Source organism: Nuphar pumila, chromosome 8, assembly GCF_984573655.1.
Source record: "Nuphar pumila chromosome 8, dmNupPumi1.hap1.1, whole genome shotgun sequence".
NCBI classification, from domain to species: Eukaryota; Viridiplantae; Streptophyta; class Magnoliopsida; order Nymphaeales; family Nymphaeaceae; genus Nuphar; species Nuphar pumila.
In genome coordinates, this window is record NC_143256.1 from 9,629,771 (window position 1) to 9,643,925 (window position 14,155).

Below are 14,155 nucleotides of genomic sequence, written 5' to 3' on the forward strand. Positions count from 1 at the left end.
AAGAAAAAGTCGCTGAGAAGATCCGTGAATGTTGAGCAGATTTTTCTGAGTGTCAAATATGCTAAGATTCCCCCTCAAGTTGGAGCGTGAGGATTGAGAAGGCCCAACTTGCCTTTTAGTCATTCAAAAATGTCCTTGGCAATTGCCTTGGTGAAAAGGTCAGCACATTGGAGACTGATATGGACATACTCGGTTTGAATGGCACCATTTTGGATCTTATCACGAACAAGGTGGCAATCAAGTTCAATGTGCTTAGTACGCTCATGGAAGACAGGATTAACGGCAATGTGCAAAGCCGCTTGATTGTCACAAAAGAGTGTCATAGGCTGAGAATGTTAGATTTCAAAATCATGTAATAAGTATTTGGTACAAGTTAACTCACATGTGGCATGAGCCACGGATCGATATTCGGTTTCTGCGGATGAACGAGACACTGTGGGTTGCTTTTTAATCTTCCATGAGATGAAGATGCTCACAAAGAATATACAATAGCTTGAAACTGATTTGCGAGTCATAGGACATGCAGCCTAGTCTGCGTCATAATATCCAGATAGTTGAATCTGACTTTGAAAAGATAATAAAATGCCCTGGCCGAGTGTCCCTTTGATATAGTGAACCAGTTTATGTGCAACCTGAAGGTGTGGTAACCGTGGATCATGCATAAATTGGCTGAGAACGTGCACAGGGTAAGTGATGTCAGGCCTTGTAATGGTTAAATAAATGAGGCGGTCGACAAGGCAACAATATATGAATGGATCATGGAGTGTGGATCATGGAGTGTATCATCGTGATCGTTGGATAACTTAAGATGCAGATCCATAGGTAGATTAGCAGGTTTTGATCCAAGGTTGTCGGTATCATTCAAAGTGTCCAGTGCATATTTACGTTGCGAGAGAAAAAAATCTTGTTTGGATCTAGCAACTTTGACTCCCAGAAAGTAGCGAATAGGTCCTAGTTCTTTGAGGCAAAAGGCTATATTGAGATTAGCCTTTAGCTTGTTAATGTGGCCAAGATGATCCCCAACAATAATAATATCATCCACGTATACGAGGATAAAAATGCTCCCATTCACATCAATTTTAGAGAAAAGAAAATAGTCGGCCTTTGATTGATGAAATCCTTCTCCCATTAAATAAGAGGTTAATTTTGAAAACGAATTTCTTGAGGATTGCTTCAGCCCATATATAGACTTATTAAGACATTATACTAAGTTCTCCCCCTGTCGAGAGAAACTTGGTGGCAAATCCATATAAACCTCCTCATTTGAATCACCATGTAGGAAGGCATTATTGATGTCAACTTGGTACACGTGCCAGTTCTTGATGGTGGCAAGGGCAAGTAAAACCGAACTATGACCACTTTAATGACATGAGCGAAGGCTTCATTATGATAAAGGCCTTCGATTTGGGTGTACCCCTTTGCCACAAGATGGGCCTTGTACCGTTCAATGCTGCCATCATATTTATGCTTGACCTTGTATACCCATTTGTAGCCAATAGGCTATTTTCCTTGTAGGAGTGGTACCAGTGACCAAGTGTTATCTTCTAATGCCTTGATATTAGCCCGCATAGCTTCTTGCCAATGAGTTTGTTTTAAAGCTTGGGCATATATTTTAGGTTCTAGATTGTGAGTAATGGCGACAAGGAAAGCGCGATATGGGCAAGAACATGACTCATAACATAGGAAAGTTGAAAGAGGATGGCATGTTTTAATGCTTACCTCATGTGCATTGGATTGGAGGATGATACTCATAGCATAACATAAATACTCCTTAAGATGAGTTTATTGGGATCAGGTACTCGCAGATCTTCAAAGACCAATCTCATGACGGTTGTGAATGGATATCTCCCGGGTATTGGATGAAGACGATTGAGTGTTGGGTGTATCTTGGATTGGCTCGATTGAGGGTAATGGATTGTCACAATTGTCTTGAATTGGTAGAGGAAATATTCTTCATGTTTCTACCATTACAAAGAACTTATTATCTATTGGTCAATTTACTCAGAAAAATGATTGTATTTTTGAATTTGCCCCATCTCACTTTATTATTAAGGATCATCAAACGAGCAAGATTCAACTTCAGAGTCCAAAAATGAGTGCGGGACTATATCCAATCAAGGAAAGCAGTGACTGATCATTGTTGGCAGCATACGCGGAAAAAATGTGAATCTTTGGACATATGGCATCAGTGGCTCGAATATGCCAACATGACTATCATGCCATTCCTTAGATCCAGCAATAGTATTTCCCTAAATAAAGATAGACAAATAAAAACTTGTGTTGACTGCCTCATTGAAAAGGCTCATAAACAACCTTTTGGTCACTCACAATCCTATAGTTTACGAGCTCTAGAACTCTTGCACGCAGATGTCTGGGGAACTACACTTGTGAATTTTCGAGAAGGTTTTTGATATTATTTGTTATTAGTTGATGATTATTCAAGATTTTGCTGGTTATTTCTCTTGAGAAATTAATCTCAAGTTTTTAATTGCTTCCAAAATTTTAAGCCCATTGTTGAAAACCAAGTTGTCTTTGCTATCGAATCCTTTTAGTCTCACAATGGTGGTGAATTTACAAGTTCTGAATTCAAAAGTTATTTTCAACATCATGGTATATTTCATCACCTCTCGTGTTGCCACTCCATGGTTGATGCAAAGCTGGTTGCCACTCCGATGAGTTCCTCTATGAAGCTCACCAAAACTGGGACAATTTTTTTTTCAGATGCAATGATGTATCACAGTATCATGGGAGGTCTGCAACACCCTAATATTTCATTCACAGTCAACAGAGTTTGTCAATACATGCACCAGCCTGAAGAGGACCATTGGTCTATTGTCAAGCACATGCTTCGCTACTTGAAGGACACCATTGAATATGGTCCCCTTATTCGCTCATCTTCAACTATTACACTAAGTGCCTTTTCCAATACTGGCTAGGCAGGATGCCCAGATGATCACAAATCCACCAGAGGCTTTGTCATTTTCTTAGGCAACAATGTTATCTCTTGGTCCTCCCGCACGTATAGTTGCCAAGTCCAACACTAAAGCCAAGTACAAGTCCCTTGCTTGTGCCGCCTCTGATCTGCTATGGTTAAAGTCCTTACTCATTGAACTTGGCATTCCTCTGCATAATCTGCCAATTCTATGGTGTGATAATATTAGCGCATTATTCTTAGCAATCGATCCAGTGTTTCATGCTCACACGAAACATGTTGAGATTGATTTTTACTTTGTTCAGGATCACGTTTGCACTGACAATATTCAAATTCAGTTCTTCTCTTTTGGTGATCAGCTTACAGATGGACTCACCAAGCCATTGCGTATAACTAAGTTTCAGGATTTTTGTGCCAAGCTCAGCGTATGTTCCCCCCCGCTAAGCTTGCAGGGGCATGTTGATAATAATCAAACTGAGGATAATGAGAAATAATTTTCTCTCAATTTCGTAGACTCCTCAATACTTGACAAATATAACAGCTAATATATCACTGCATATCTTGTGTGTTGAGTGTGGACTCCTCAATACTCAGCAAATATAACAACTAATAGATCACCGCATATCTTATGTGTTGACTGTGGACTCCTCAATACTTGACAAATGTAACAACTAACAGATCATTGCATATCTTATATGTTGCTGTGTAGATAAAATTAGTTAGATAAAACTAGTTATCACATATGTACAGATAAGATAACATAGGTAACCAAATATCTTGTAAATCAATTTTATCTTATCGTATAAATAGTGTACAACTGAGGATAGTTATTAATATAAAACAACGAACATCTCAGCAGGGTGCGTGAGACTGTGTACTTTTTGTTCTCTCTCATCAAGTATTTAGTTTACTAGTTTCAGTCATTACTTTTCAAACTTTTATGGTATCGAACTTATCCACTCCAACGAGCAGTTCAATGGCATCCACAACATCCAACTCGTCTGCCTCAATGACACCTACTACATATCTTGGGAGGCATTCCATTATGATAGAAAATGATAAGACTCTCCCTATTTCTCATACACGAGACATGGTTCTCTCATCTAAAGGATCTCAGTTCTCACTAAAGAATGTTCTTCATATTCCTGGCATTATAAAGAACTTATTATTTGTTGGTCAATTTACTTAGGAAAATGATTGAATTTTTGAATTTACCCCATCTCACTTTATTATTAAGGATCGTCAGACAGGCAAGATACAACTTCAGGGTCCAAAAACTAGTGTGATACTATATCCCATCAAGGCAAGCAGTGACTCATCATTGTTGGCAATATATACAAAACAATGTGAATCTTTTGACATATGGCATCGACGGCTTGAACATGACAATAAGACTATCGTGTTATTCCTTAGATCCAGCAATAGTATTTCTCTAAAAACAGATAGTTAAATAAAAACCTGTGTTGACTGCCTCATTGAAAAGGCTTATAAACAACCTTTTGGTCACTCACAATCCTATAGTTCACGGGCTCTCGAACTCTTGCATGCAGATGTCTGGGGCACTGCACCTGTAGATTCTCGAGAAGGTTTTTAATATTATTTGTTATTAGTTGATGATTATTCAAGATTTTGTTGGTTATTTTTCATGAGAAATAAATCTCAAGTTTTTAATTGCTTCAAAAATTTTAAGTCCATTGTTGAAAACCAAGTTGGCTTTGTTATCAAATCTTTTTAGTCTGACAATGGTGGTGAATTTACAAGTTCTGAATTCAAAAGTTATCTTCAACACCATGGTATATTTTATCACCTGTCATGTCTGCATACACCTAAGCATAATGGTCTTGTTGAACGCAAGCATCGATATGTTGTTGAAACCGACCTTAGCATGCCAAGTGGTACAAGTCTAGCCTTTGAATAGTGGCCTAATGCATTCCAAATGGCAACCTACATCATTAACTGACTACCAACCCTGGTCTTGAGACATCGCACACCATATGAACTTCCTTTCCATTGCAAACCTGATTACTTTAACCTGTGCATATTTGGCAGCCTTTGCTACAATCACTCACACCCTACAACAAATCAAAGTTTTAGCCTAAAATTTTACCTTGTCTTTTTCTTGATCATGCATCTTGTCATAAAGGTTATATTTGTTTTCATCCTCAAACCAGTCGAATATATATTTTTTGACATGTATATTTTGAAGAGTCCCTCCTTCATAGTTCTCGAGCTGTATCGACTTCGTCTTCCCTGGCTGACCCAAACTTATCCCAATGGGGCCTTTCTCTGTCAGCTGCCCCCACGATCTCAACTTGATTGGTCCAACCTAGTCTATCTTCTCCCTCTGCCAGTTCCTCTTCTACTCCTTCCCCTGTCCTTGTTGTGAACACTATGGGTGATTCACTATCTCAGCCTAGTTCTGCTGCCCCCACTCCTCCACCTGATCCCTTAACATCCCCGATTCCTCTCCATCTCGTCTCCCTATCTCTATATTACCTATTTCTCTTCTCGTACCTGGGTCTAACTCGGGTGTTCATCATCCACCAGATCATTCCCATCTTATGGTCCTCAGTCTATGACTTGATCCTTAAAACCAAAAACATTCATGACATCTCTCTATCCACTTGTCCTTACCGATCTTCGCGCCTCTCTTATTGAACCTGAACCTACTACCTTTAAACAAGCATCTCAAGTTTTTCACTGACAGAAGGCTATGCAAGCTGGATATGATGCTCTTTTGAGCAATCACACTTGACACCTGGTTCCCCCACAATCTCACCTTAATCTAGCCAGATGGAAGCAAGTCTATCACATATAAAGACACTTGGATGGTATTATTGTTTGCTATAAAGCTCGTCTTGTTGCAAAAGGATTTTATTAGAAAGAAAAACTTGATTTCCCTTGAGACTTTTAGTTCTGTCATCAAGCCAACTACTATTCAGGTTATTCTCTCTCTTGTTGTCTTTTGTAAATGAATCATGCATCAACTTGACTTTAATAATGCCTTCTTAAATGGCTATCTCGATGAAGATGTGTACATGAGCCAACCTCCAGGCTTCGAAGATGCCAAGTTTCCTCACTATATTTGCAAACTAGATCGTGCCATCTATATGCTCAAGCAAGCTCCCCAAGAGTTGATACCAATGTATGAGCACGTACTTACTGTCTCATGGATTTGTCATATCTCAATCCAATGCCTCTCTTTTCATTTATAAAGATCGTCATCTCATTATGTTCTTACTAGTCTCTATAGGCAATCTTATCATTACAGGAAACTCCCCAGTGGCCATCACCTGGATGGTCAACAATCTTGGCTCTGCCTTCTCAGTCAAAGATCTTGGGCTTTTGAGTTACTTTCTTGGTATTGAAGTTCACTATCTCAACAATTCTGTGCATCTGTTTGAACAACTGTACATTCTTAATCTCCTCAAGAAAGCCTCCATGGTTGATGTAAAGCCGGTTGCCACTCCGATGAGTTCCTCTCTGAAGCTCACCAAAACCAAGACTGTGTTCTTTTCAGATGTAATAATGTATCACAGTATCGTGAGAGGTTTGCAATATTTGTCTCTCACTCGCTCGGATATTGTGTTTGTAATCAATAAAGTTTGTTAGTACATGCCCCAACCTCAAGAGTACCATGGGTTTGTTGTTAAGTGCATCCTTCGCTACTTGAAGGACACCATTGAATATGGTCTCCTTATTCACTCATCTTCATTTACTGCACTAAGTGCCTTTTTCTAATGCTAATTGAGCAGGATGCCCGGATGATCGCAAATCCACTGGAGGCTTTGTCATTTTCTTAGGCAATAATGTTATCTCTTGGTCCTCTAACAAACAACATACAGTTTCCAGGTCTAGCATTGAAGCCGAGTATAAGCCCTTGCTTGTACCGCCTCTGACCTGCTATGATTAAAGTCCTTACTCATGGAACTTTGCATTTCTTTGCACAATCTGCCAATTCTATGGTGTGATAATATTAGTGCAATATTCTTAGCAGCCAATCCAATGTTTCATGCCCGCAGAAAACATGTTGAGATTGATTTTCACTTTGCGATCACACTTGTATTGGCTATCTTCAAATTCAGTTCATCTCCTCTGGTGATCAGCTTGCAGATGGACTCACCAAGCCATTTTCTACAACTAAGTTTCAGGATTTTTGTGCCAAGCTCAACGCGTGTTCTTCCCCGTTGAGCTTGCAGAGGCATGTTGATAATAGTCAAACTGAGGATAACGAGAAATCATTATCTCTCGATTCTGTGGACTCCTCAATACACAACAAATGTAACAACTAAGAGATCACCACATATCTTGTGTGTTGACTGTGGACTCCTTAATACTCAGCAAATGTAACAACTAACACATCACCACATATCTTGTGTGTTGACTGTGGACTCCTCAATACTTGGCAAATGTAACAACTAACATATCACTGCATATCTTGTGTGTTGATGAGTAGATAAAATTAGTTAGATAAAACTAGTTATTTCATATATACATATGAGATAAGATAGGTAACTGAATATCTTGTAAATCAATTTTATCTTATCGTGTAAAAGCGTATAGCTAAGGATAGTTATTAATATAAAACAATAAACATCTCAGCGATGTGCGTGAGACTGTGTACTTTCTGTTATCTCTTATCGAGTGTTTAGTTTACTAGTTTCAGTCATTGTTTATCAAACTTTCATTGTGTCAGAGCCATCCACTCCAACAAGCAGTTCAATGGCGTCTGACTCGTCTACATGAATAGTACTCATTGCATATCTTGGGAGTGATTCCACTTGATAGAAAATGGTAAGACTCCCCCTATTTTTCATACAGGAGACATGGTTCTTTCATCTAAAGGATCTCAGTTCTCACTAAAGAATGTTCTTCATGTTCTTGTCATTACAAAGAACTTATTATCTGTTGGTCAATTTACTCAGAAAAATGATTATATTTTTTAATTTACCTCATCTCACTTAATTATTAAAGATTGTGAGACAAACAAGATTCAACTTTAGGGTCCGAAAACTAGTGCGAGACTATATCCCATCAAGGCAAGTAGTGACTGATCGTTGTTGGCAGCATATACAAAAAAATGTGAATCTTTTGACATATGGCATCGGCGACTCGAACATGCCAACAAGGCTATCGTGTCATTCCTTAGATCTAGCAATAGTATTTCTCTAAATAAAGATAGGCATATAAAAACCTGTATTGACTGCCTCATTGGAAAGGCTCATAAACAACCTTTTGGTCACTCACAATCCTATAATTCATGGGCTCCAGAACTCTTGCATGCAAATGTCTAGGGTATTGCACCTATGGATTATCGAGAAAGTTTATGATATTATTTGTTATTAGTTGATGATTATTTAAGACTTTGTTGGTTATTTTCCATGAGAAATAAATCTCAAGTTTTCAATTGCTTCAAAATTTTTAAGGCTATTGTTGAAAACCAAGTTGGCAATCAAACCTTTTCAGTCTGACAATGGGGGTGAATTTACAAGTTCAGAATTCAAAAGTTGTCTTCAACATCATGGTATATTTCATCGCCTCTCGTGTCTGCATACACCTGAGCATAATGGTCTGGTTAACACAAGCATCTACACGTTATTGAAGCTGGCATTAGCATGCTAAGTGGTACAAGTCCAGCCTCTGAGTACTGGCTTGATGCATTCTAAATGGATACCTACATCATTAACCGACTACCAACCCTAATCTTGAGACATTGCACACCATATGAACTTCTTTTCCATTGCATGCCTGATTACACTCACCTACACATATTTGGCAGCCTTTGCTACTCTCTACTCACACTCAACAACAAATTAAAATTTCATCCTAAAACTTTACCTTGTCTTTTTCTTAGTTATGCATCTTGTCATAAAGGTTATATTTGTTTTCATCCTCAAACTGATCAAACATATATTTCCCGACATGTATATTTTGACGAGCCCCACCTTCATAGTTCCTGAGCCATATCGACTTCGCCTTCCCTGCCATACCCAAATTTATCCCAACAGAGCCTTTCCCTGTCAACTGTCCCCACCATCTGAGCTTCACTGGTCCAACCTAGTCTATCTTTTCACTCTGCCGGTCCCTCTTTTACTCCTTCCCCTGTCCTTGTTGTGAACATTATGCGTGATAACAAAATCATGCAGGCAAGACACGACTATGGGAGGCCAGTCTCGCCAAACACGAGTACGCGTACAAGCGAGTGTACACTGTAGAAGCAACTAAACCTAAATGGGAAATAAGCTTTGAAAATAAATATTTTTTTGTTGTATTTTTTTTTTATAAATAAAACACTAACTATACTAAACCACCTAAGACTATGACCCTAGACAAAAAGTATACGACTACCTATATATATGTATATAAAATTCAAGTGGAATAATTCAGATTTACCCTAACACTTAATTCAACCTATATCTATATATATGTATATATCTTTGAGAGGTAATATATATATAGGAAAATGGGTCTGTGCTAAATCAATTTGGTGCTAAACCGCGTGCTAAATGGGTTTTTTTGGCTTCTCCGATGCTTTTTATGCGGTTCCGGCCCCATAAATGTGTTTGTCATAATTGATTTACTAAGAATCCACATCTGGATCATGTGTTTTCGATGGAAAAAAATGATGTTTGGAGCTTCAAAAATTTATAAAGATTTTGGACTGCTGATTTTTTGAACTTTATAAAAAACCCACCAATGTGTTGGAATCAAACACTTCAAGAGCTGATTCCTCTAAAATTAATTTCATAGATCACATCTGTACGGTGAGAATTTAAAACTAAAATAAAAAAAGCCCCAAAAATTCATTTAGCACGCGGTTTAGCACCAAATTGGTTTAGCACAGACCCATTACTCTCTCTCTCTCTCTCTCTCTCTCTCTCTCTCTCTCTCTCTCTATATATATATATATATATATATATATATATATATATATATATATATATATATATATTGAAATTGAGTGATTACCAATTTAAAATTCAGCAATAATTCTCACGATGTACTCAAATAATTCGAGATCCGTCTCCACATGCATTCAGTTCAAATAAACAACAAGGATCACAAGCAAGTATGACACATGCATATTCAGTTTCTGCAACCCGTTGTGAGAACAACAAAAGGGCAAAAAAATTATGCTTTTTTTCGGAAGAGGTTTCTATAGCTTGACGCACGGTCCAGACCCGGTTAACTGCAGACTCAGGGACTGACGGATGCTGACCCAGTTCATCATAGACATTCATCAGGTTCAGGCCTAAGGCGCGTGTGACACATGACTACAACAAAAAAATCACAAATCACTGTCTTGGGCGAGTTTGCTTGCCAACTTAAGTAAATGGTGTCTAAAAGACAACACACTAGGAACGCTAAATGGTGTCTAAAAGACAACACACTAGGAACGCGAATATCCAGAACAGGTCTGGTCACACAGGAGCAGTTTATCAAATCCAAGCATACACTATCGGTTCTCAAACAGATTGTTGGACTGAAAAAAATGCACACAGCTAGCAGGAATCATTCGATAAACACAGTTCACGAAGATCATTGAACAAAAATAAAACACATATCATGGTATGTTCGATTCAGCTGAACAGGGAAGGAGCGCAAAACAGTATTGACGTCCACAGAGGACTGTGCAAGCCCAGTTTGACGGTAACAACTAGTAACCAGATTCCAAACCACAACTTTAACTAGTTCAATTCAAGCTAAATGAGTTTTAACATGATTTAGGTGACAAGAAATGCAAACTCAAGATCCCACAGCAGAAAAACTTGTTCCACCACCAACAGTTCAGTTGGTTATCCAGTTCAGTATTCACGAGATGCCCAAGATGGAACACAACAACTAGAAGTCCAATAGTCAACAAGTTTGATGCAACAAGAAGGTTCCGACCAAGGTTGTTAAATGCGATGAGGCGAAGCGAGGCTTTGAGCCTGCGCTTCACCCCTGAGGCGTACGCCTCTCACAACTGGAATGGAAGTGAAGCGGTGGGAGGGGAGGCAGTAAGCGAAGGACCACCCGCCCAGCTGGTACGGAAGCGAGGGATATGCCGGTCGTCCGGTGGTCGGAGAAGACTGAGCAGCAGCTGCAGCACAGCAACTCCGGTGGTCGGTGGTCACAACTGGTCGGAGGTTGATGAGGGGCGCATCACAGCAACGCCTCAGTACCTTGAGCGTGCGCCTCGCCTCTGAGGCGTACGCCTCTCACAACACTGGTTCCAACGTCACAAGGTTTAGGTGCATCAAAAGGACCAGCAAACAACATATAGCAGCCGTGAGCAAAAATGGAAGGATGTCCTTGCCGTTTGGCCCAGAGAAATGACAATGGTTGGTGTCCTTTTCAAACATCAACAATAGGAAATCAATGCCAACAGCAGGGACGTCCTAGGCATTTCAGCTTGGACAATTCTCACTGGTTCACACGAAAACGAGTCACAAGTTCCACCAAGAGTCACCCAAACACCAATTCCACCAAGTTCACGAGTTTTTTGTTTTCTTATTCAAACTTCAAACACCAATCTTGGATTTTCTTCAGCAAAGAAATAGCAAAAGACTCACAAGATTCAAACCCTCTAAAAACTCATGTTTCTCTCCGTGTCTTTTTCTATGTTTACTTTGAATCTTTTTCCAAAAAAAAAATTCAAAGAAAAGATAGCAAAAAAAAATAAATCCCCTTCACGTTTTTTTCTTTGAGGATTTATAAGAGTAGAGAGAACTTTCTTGGATCTTATTGGAGCTCTTGGAGGCACCTCTTTGAGACCCAATGAGATTCAAGCATTTCAAAGCTTGTCTCTCTCCTAGTTTCCAAGGCTAATGATGGCTAAACACATCATGGCCGTCTGTTTGCATTTTTGATGAATGCCATGTGGTTTTGTCGACTTTTGAGCTTTTTAAAATGCAAATTGGATGGCCACGATGTCAGCATGAGCAAAAGCCCTCATGTTCAGCATGACCTGATCTGCTTCCCACTTGGTAGGTGAACTTGGTACTTAAGAGGGTCTTAACTCTACCTCACCTTTAATGAGAGACTTCTTCGTTTGGGCCCTCTCTTGGATAGAAGCCACCCTTTATTAGACCAATGAAAGATGTCTGTTTTTGGATGGGTTGGATCTTTAAAGCACCGAGATACAAATGGATCTTGATTTGATTTCATTGTTGAAACAAAATTCAAAATTCTACTCATATTACCCCTTACACTCTCTAGTGTCACAAAATAAATCTTAACAGACACAGAACTATCCAGTAGAATTCAACTCTAATAAAAAAATAAAATAAAAATTACAACTTAAAAATTTTAATATAATGTATTTTTTTTAAACTAAATAACAATAAATATTTTCTGAGATGTGTGTGAGCAAAATTCTCAAAAAATACAAAAGTAAAATGATGAAATTGCCCTCAAACCCGCTTTTGGATCCAAATGAATCATTTTGGCTTTGGGGGTCACGGGGATGCCTTTCAGATCGGGTCTCGCTCCTCACATACACCCGAATTGGTCCAGATGCATTGCATTATCTCCTCCCAAGTCAAAAGGCTTCATCCTCGAAGTCTGATTCTTCTAAAGTGGAGCTCCATAATCCCTATAAAATTGCAAAACATAATCAACGTAGAGTTTGTTCCAATTGCAATGATTTTGATTATACACAATAAACAAAGTTGGATAGTTACAAAAATATTCATGTAAGCACATTAAGATATCAAAAAATCCATCAAAAATATACAAATCAACATTCTTTTCAAAATTTAATTTATAAAAATTTTCTTGAAGCAAAAATTCATCCAAAACAGAATATTTAACAAGTTATCCTTGAGCTAATGCAATAACAATTTTAGAAAAAATTGTATCATCAACAAATACAATTTTTTTGTTTAGCATTTCATACAAAAGATAAAATTTCTTTCTAAGATCACTACAAGATGCAATTTCTTTTTCAGAACTAACAATAAAAGACATTCTAGATGTCACAGGCTTACTTTTTCAATAAGTCAGTGTGGCGCGACGGTCCTTCCTTACCGCCACAAGCCTTCTTATTGCACTGTCATGGGTATACAATTTCTTGCAAACCCGCGATGCACCAAATTGCCCAATCTGAACAGCCTAACGGCCAAAGGCCATACACCAACACTTTTTCATGTGCTGAATCATTTTCATTGGCCCTGCACACCACCTCGTGCGCAACTTCCTGGCGGAAGTTGATCAAAAGCATTTTTAAATGTAAATTCCATCTAGTTTATGTCGCTTAGTGCATAGCCATTCCATACCAGCTATCACTTCTGAAAAGGGCACAAACTTGCCTTAGCCTTGCGGGACATGAAGCATATTGCCACTCCATGAGCACGCTACAACAAAACCTCACCACTAAAAGAACAAGGCCTTACGGCCCCAGTATGAACATGAGTTGATGATTGAACACCATAGCAAAAAGCACCACCCAGACTCATTTGCCAATGCCTAGGCATTCACTCACCTAGCTCCGAGTCACCATACTTGGTTGAAACCACCTAAGGTAATTCCTAAGAGAATTAGCTCTAACCCACAAACACCCCGTGCATCCAATCAATACGCGTGGGATGCTTGCAAGCCGAGAAGTCCTTAACCAAATCTCCAAAGGCAACATCCTCTGATCCGCTGACATGGATTAACCAAACAACACTTCACGTCTGTGCCGCTATACAATGATGCACTAACAATGATACCGTTACCTATCACATGCCATGCTACCACCACATGTCACCAAACAAGTCAATGCACACCGCACGTTCCTACAGTCGATGCATTTTTCACTCAGTAGAGCTTCGCACTGGAACTTGCCTTACTCCAAAGGATCAGTCCAGGATATTCTCTCTCACCCAAAATCATTGTCGTACTCGATAATGCCAGTGCAAGTAAGAACACAGTCTTCAATGATATCCAGTTTCTCTTTGTACTTATCTTGGGTTTACTTTTTCTTCTGCCTACTAAACTTGTTCTGGTTTGCATCCACTATCGTCGCAACCTTTAACATGCCAAGTCCCATTTTTTAACTCATCACCGATCACTTAGACAGTGGTTTTCTGCTTTATCAAATCAAGCATCATTTGCTTATAAGACCCCAGTGCAATCTCATACACAAGCAGGTCATCCTCGCCTGCACGACAACCTTATCGTCTTCAAGCTCATGGTTGGGGTGCCTTCCAACCCCAACAAGGACAATTCCAATCCCTTTGTAGTCCTCGCAGACAAAGA